The sequence below is a fragment of the Mus pahari genome, chromosome 18 (genome assembly GCF_900095145.1).
Source record: "Mus pahari chromosome 18, PAHARI_EIJ_v1.1, whole genome shotgun sequence".
NCBI lineage: Eukaryota > Metazoa > Chordata > Mammalia > Rodentia > Muridae > Mus > Mus pahari.
The window spans coordinates 16,770,179-16,777,311 of NC_034607.1; the positions used below are offsets into that span (position 1 = coordinate 16,770,179).

The 7,133-nt window shown below is 46.9% G+C and overlaps 1 pseudogene; it reads right to left on the bottom strand.

The window, feature by feature from the left end:
• Positions 1–2,587: 2,587 nt before the first annotated feature.
• On the bottom strand, positions 2,588–3,681 carry LOC110336157 (annotated as a pseudogene).
• Positions 3,682–7,133: the final 3,452 nt, after the last annotated feature.

Here is a 7,133-nt window from a genome sequence, read left to right on the forward strand (position 1 = left end):
TTTGTAATACAGTTAACACCGTGGGCTTTCAGTACTCCCTGAGCTCCCAGGAGAGGAGGTACTAGCTAATTGAGAAGCCTAGTCCAGATGCTTAAAAGATTCATCCTTATACTTCTGTTGCTATAGAACCACTAAGGGTACAAAAATCTGTATTAATGAGGATTCTCTGAAGTCACAGAACTCATAGAATGACTATCTCTATCTCTCTCCATATATGTGGGGGGGGCAATATACATGATATATATCGCATATATGGAATTTATTAGAATGACTTATAGGATATAGTCCAGCTAACCCAACGATGGCTGACTGTGAGCAGAAAGTCCAAGAGTTCAGAAGTTGCCTAGTTCACAAGGCTGGATGTCTCAGCTGTTCTTTGGTAGATGCTAGAATGCAGAAGTAGGCTCTAATGCCAGTGAAGGAATGGACTTGCTAGAAAGGTAATAGCTAATCAGGCAAAGAGCCCAACCTTCCTTCTTCCATGTCCTTAGATATCCAGAAGGTGAGACCAGATTAGAGGTGTGTCTTCCCAACTCAAGATCCAGGTTAGAAGCAGATGTTCCTCCTTCAAATTAAGCAAAAACCACTCATGGGTATGCCCTCCATTTTTTTAGTTTTAGTTCATTCTAGTAATAGTCAGGATGACTATACATATAAAAATATAGTTAGGAACCTGACTGTACTCAAGACTCTACCTGATAACCAGAACCCAGTGACATAATTTGCTCAAGATAACCAGCCACATGACCAGAACTTCATGTCACACACTGGACAGTATTTAAGCAGAGACCAAGAGCATTAATATTCACATCTTTTGTGGGGCAAAGGGGTTGTACGGGAAAGAGTGGGGAGGGAGAGAATGCCCATGTATGGCCAGAGTTCCTCCTGTGCTCTGGGCAGGAGGACATGGGAGGGCTGCCAGACACTTTCCACTTGGCCCCGGTTGGGCATCTAAGCCACTGACCCCACTTGGCAGGGAGTGGACAAGGGTCAGCCCCCGATACCAGCGGCTCCAGGGCGACACCCTTGGCCTGGAGTTACAGGAGAGAGTGCAGAGGGAGAGAGGCTCCCATGCAGGTGCAGGCAATACACAGTCTGGTCTGTCCAGTCCATGGCTGGAGCACAGGAAGGCCTTCTGATGGGAGATTAGAAACAACTCATTAGAGGAAAGCCTATTCCATCGTCCATGCACAGCGGGCCTTGATGAACAGAGACAGTCTATGGTTTTAGAGCTTTATTGTAGAAAGGCAGGGAGAAAGAGAGAAGGTAAAAGAGAGAGATAGAGAGGCCATGGCCAAGAGGAGAGAAGGGGGAAAAGGAGAGAGAGAAGAAAGGCTAGANTAAGAGGGAGAGAGCAAGAGGGAGAGAGAGTAAGAGAGATTGAGGAGAGCATGAGGAGAGTGTAAGGTGGGGCCAAGCAGCCCCTCTTATGGCGGGCTGTTATCTTACTGTTGCTAGGTAACTGGGGAGGAGTGTAGCCTGAAGGTCAGAAGCTTGGGACATTGTCTACATGACTACTAGCCACAGCTTCTCTAGTGAGGGCTGTGGGGGCAGTAACTTCAACAGGAGCCAGGGTTCCAGGAAACATGAGGGAATGCCTACCATCCCATGTAAGTGAATTATCACCACCGGGTCCTACCGGGGTTCTACACCTCAGCTCGACTGGAGACCAGATTGTCTGTGTATAGCCCATTGTCCCACAATCGGGGTTCTACACCTCAGCTCGACTGGAGACCAGACTGTCTGTGTATAGCCCATTGTCCCACAATCTTTAGCATTCCTGGAGAGATGTCACCTTGATCTCCCCTCCTCCAGGAGGGGAACTAGAGAACTACCGAGAGAGACTGGTCCCACCTTCAGCCAGGATACTTTCCACAGGTGAGCAACCTTGGGGAGATAGACACAGGACCATAGTTAGGAATTTAGAGTGTGAATCCTCAGAGTAATAAAATAGAACGTTTGTTATACCAACTACACATACCTAACACCTTCTTTCTAGAGACAGACAGAAAACGGGTTCCTAGAAAGTAGCTTGTATTACCGAGAAAGAACTAAAGACATCTTTCAATACGAAAGAGTTGAAGACATTTCTTCCCTGGTTGAGAGATCATAGACAGTGTTAGACATGGAGCAAGACAGAAAAACCAAAGTGGAGAGATTGGACTCCCCAAACACCACAATGAGAAGCAGCACCCTAGGTCACCCAGGAAGATAAATCAGGCTAACTGTTCAACAGCCTCACTTCACCCCCACCCCGCTCTCTTTCAGGGTAATTTTGTTGTGAGTTTTCTCAAATCTCCCTCCTTGCTTTTCCCATTCTCATCCCATACACGATGACCTCAACAGGCTCCACCCTGCAAAGTTAAGACCCACAGATACCAGACAGCCAGGAACAAAACATTTCATTTATTGTTGTTACTTCCAAAGGCATAATTAGATTTTATTTAGCTTACCCGAACAATTCAGTAACATATAAATTTGTTTCATATCCAAAACAAATCCTTTAACACAGTCCAGACTCATAGTGCCTTGACAAACATCAGCCTGATGTGTTAGGATTTTAAAGGTTGATAACGAATGCCTAAACTCAAGCAAGCTGAGACAGGTCCTCATACGGACCTCCTTCAATTCTGCGTCCTTCAGAGGCCCAGTGTCAATGAAAACAATGGCTGAAAGAGCCTTCCCATGGATGGATTCTGGGGTGCCTTCATTTCCTCTATAGCCACAGCGGTTTCTAGTTTAGAACTAGAACTCTCTTTCTTGCTGCTGGAGTGACTGTTTCTAAACGAGTCTGGACCAGTGTCAGCCTGTCTCCACATTCAACCCTCTTACACCCCTTTTTGCTGTGGTATTTCCAAGGTTTCCGGTTGTAATTTTCATGACTCCAGGTTGTATCCAGAAGTCTATTCATGAAGCCCTTTTCTTTTTCACTCCAGTCTCCATAATTTCATCCAATGCAGACTTCTGCCAAGGCTGAGCTAAGCTCTGAGTTCCCCTTTCCTCTCTCATGCTGTGCTTCCCCAAGTCTTCAGGGCACTTGGACCCAGACACCTTGACCTGGATGATGGGGCTCCAGCTGAGCTGCCTGCTCTTTGATTCAACTCACCTTTCCTGCATCATTTTCTCACTTAATTCCATAAAAACGGACTTCTTTTGCTTTATCTTCCAGACCGCTTCTCATTTGTTCCTCGGTGAATTTGGCAAGACTCTCTTGCTTTTTCTCTGGTTCTAGTTCCAGCTGCTGGAGAATGGTTTCTGGACCTGTCTACACGCTGGACTCTTTTGGTGTCTCATTCACTTTCCACACGCTCTCTCTGCCCAGCCAGTTGGTGAAGTAGGTCAGTGTTTCCCTCGGAGTGGCGTTCTTGTGGGCGTGCTCTTGGTGGCTGATGGACTTGTAACACATGATGTTGTTGTGGACTCTTCATGCCAAAAGCATGACCTCAGAACCTCGAGAAAGTCGTTTCGTTATTCCTCTGCAAAACAATTCATAAACTGCTGCAGGAGTTTGGAAGCCAGCAGGAGTTGTCTCTGAGTGTCAAACACACACTGACACTGAAAGCCACTCTCTTTCCAGCACTGCTTCTGGACCATCTGGCAGTGCCAGCGAAACTTCTGGGGCCCTTTGGACTTGATCCTGTTGGGGATGGCCTTGAGGCTCAGAAAAGCCTTCTTACCCATGGTGACCCAGAGGACAGCTGGAGAACTGTTTAAAGTGTGGAGATGAAGGCCCATCCCAGCTCACAAAGCATTCTGAGTTCCTACTAGCTCTCTTCTCTCCATCCTGCCCTCTGGAAAACATTTCCTGGTAAACTACCAATAGCAACAAAGCGAACAGAGAATTTTGTTTCCACGGCCTACTGAAATGTAGCCCCCCTTTAATCCCAGCACTCAGGACACAGAGGTAGGAGGATACTTGAGTTCTGGACTAGCCTTATCTACATAGTAAGTTCCAGGATAGCTGGAGCTACTAGAGACAGGGTTTTCCAAAACCCTGTCTTAGAAAAATCAAAAACAAACACAAACAGAAAACTTGTAAGGCTGTGCTTAATCCAGGAGTAATCAGGTTGCTCCTGTACTTAATCCGGGGATAATCAGGTTGTTCCTACACCTGTCTCCTGCACCTATGCAGGTGTGTAGCTGGAAGCCACGGCAGCCTGTTTAAGAGTCTACACCTGGGCGGTGATCAGCGTCTCTGTTAAATGTCATCCTTGGCCTGCAAGTCCTGTGATTAAAATCAAGGGGGAAACTCTAGCAACCTAACCCAGGCAGGATAATAAAAGGCACAGACCCATTGAACATGAAGATATGGATCACTCCTCCAGGAAGAGTCAAGACCTACTGAGGTGCATGCCAAGGGTGGAGGAAATACAGAACAGGTACAGAGGAAGGTAGTTATAAATACCAGCTAAGACCAAGTGACCATTTGCAGAAATGGGGATTATAATTGACAGGAGTGTTTTTGATGTATTTGCACAGATGTGTGTGTGTGTGTGGGGGGGTGTTCCCCTCCAGTCTTGGTACTCAGCTTTCTTTCTCCCTTTTATTCAGCCTGGCACTCTAGTCTATGAGATGCTGTTGCTTATCTACAAGACAGGTTTTCTGTTCTCAATACTCCCCAGCAATCCCTTTACAGACATACCTAGAGGTGTGTCTCCTGGGTGACTCCAAATTACATCAAGTAGATGGCAGAGGTAAACTAACACACTCATTTCTCTTGTTGCCAATTTACCATAAAAGGATGCAACTCTGAAGCCCCCCAAATGGAAGAGATATACGTAGGGTAAAGGATGTGGCACAGGGGAGTTCATGGCTTTCATGTCCTCCCATCCTGGGCACAAAACATCTCCAGTACATGGATATGTTCACCAAACTGGGAAGCTTTCTAAACATTTCCATTTTATTTTTTTATATTAACCAAGGCCACTTGCATTACCAAGAGGAAAGTGTAGAACAGCACTGGTCATAAAATGGAAAGAATTCACTCCACTGTGTTTGATGAAGTGTCTATGCCATCTCTTTTCTGCAGAGGATGGGGTGCAGGGAGTGGAGTGGGGATGGGGGAAATGATGGTTGTATTCTTCAGAGCTCATGGTTGACTCCCTGGCAACTAAACCATATTTCAAGGCCATCCTAGAGCACTAGATACCAGATATTAGCAAACAAAAGGGCATTCCTTCAGTTTAAAGAACTAAATGTCAGGAAAGAGGGTATAAGTATAGAATATCTTTATGTCTGTACCTGATCACAGCTGGGAAACAAAGACTCAAGACAGAAGGATCTCTTGGCCTGAGTCCTCACCATGGACAAGTTTGCCGATGTGGTGTCCCACACAGCCCTACACCTGGCAGTGTCGAACCCACCATTTGTAGATTTGTGGAATGGGTGTCCCTTGCCAGAATCCTGGCTGGATTCAGAACTTCCTCTCCCCCACTCCCTGACTGACAGAAAAGAGAAACTATAAGAATGCGTCTAACTCACGCAGGTAGAAGCTGGAGTCCCCCAATCAGCATAGCCTACAAATAAAGAGCCACAAACACTTCCCAAGAGCTCATCGGAAGCTAGGCTGCAAAGGTACCAACCCTCTAAGGGGACACGATGTCATAAGTACCTCGAGCCTACATTGTGCATGGATACTGACTGGCCTTCAGTAATGTATGTGAGTGTGACGGCTGGTCATCATCATCATCATCAACATCATCATCAACGTGATGAGGTTCTGAGTCTCCCAGGAGACACACTTCTGGGTGTGTTGGTCAGGATGTTTCTGGGGAGGAGTAACAGAGAATGGAAGAGGCTGCTACTTAAAGCTGTACAGCTAACAGGTGCTAGGTCTCTGCCCCTCCCCTCTCTGTTATAAAGGAAAACTCTTAACTAGGGGTGGCTCACAGTTTCAGAGGTTTAGTCCATCATAGTCACGACAAGATGCATGGCGGTATACAGACAGACATGGCGCTGGAGAAGGACACAAGAATTCTATATTTTGATCCACAGACAGCAGAGGGACACTGCATGTCACAGTGGGTGTAGCCCGAGCAGGTGAGAACTCAAAGCCCACCCTCACAGTGACAGATTTACTCCAGCAAGGCCACACTTCCCAATAGCGCCACACCCTATGGGCCTACAGTGGCCAACTACATTCAAACTACAATGTGTGTGTGTGTGTGTGTGTGCGCGCATGCGTGTGCCTATGTGTGCATGTGCATAAGTGTCTGCAGAAGCCAGAAGTTGACATGAGAATGTATTTTTGAGACAGGGTCTTTCATTTAACTCAAAGCTAACCAGTACTAGGGTTATAGGTGCGTGTGTGCCAGGGCATCTTGATTCAGGCTCTCGTTCTTGCCCACAGAGCCATCACCCAAGCCTAGGACCAGGACTTTTAAATCACGTATCATATAGCAGCTAGGACCTGAAGCCCACAGAAACAAGGAAGCTGCTATGACTAAATAGAAAGCCTCACCCTCTATTTGCCAAGGCCCAGGAAGGAGGTAGGTTCCCAGGGGCTGTGGGTAAAACATGAACTCATCTGACCATGAGAGTCACCTAGCTAATAGGCAGTGGAGGTGACATTGCTGTTTATAAAATGTCCTTCCCTTTACCTGTGCTCAACTGGAGCATGGCGGGAGAGAACTGTGGGAGGTTCCACACAGAAGGTGGTTTAGCCATCCTCAGCTTCACTCTCATTACCCCACTGATGGAGTGCTGGGCCCACTGACCCCAGGCTGCGGCAGGAGCTTTGTCGTCAGTGTCTGGAACAACTTGTGGCTTGCCTCTGACAGATGCGTTGGAGCCTCTCAATCCCAGGAGTGATTCTGTCTTATGGATGAGAGCCCAAGACATCTGTACCTGTCGGGTGACAAATCCAGACACATTCCCTGTCTGGTGAGAGATGCATCCGGCCTGATTAGGTCTACGAACCTGCCTGCTGCTCATGAGTGCCTAAAGAAAGAAAGAAAGAAAAAAAAAAAAAAAAAAAATCCAACTGATAAATAGTCACTCCTGCTGGGAAGGGATGTGTACACAAAGTTCTCAGACAGGCTGTGGGCTGCAGTGAGGGGCAGGAGAGCTCCCATGTGACTCCGGGGTAAAAAGAATGGCAAAAACACCCTCACCTCAATCTCCAGGCTTTGTTC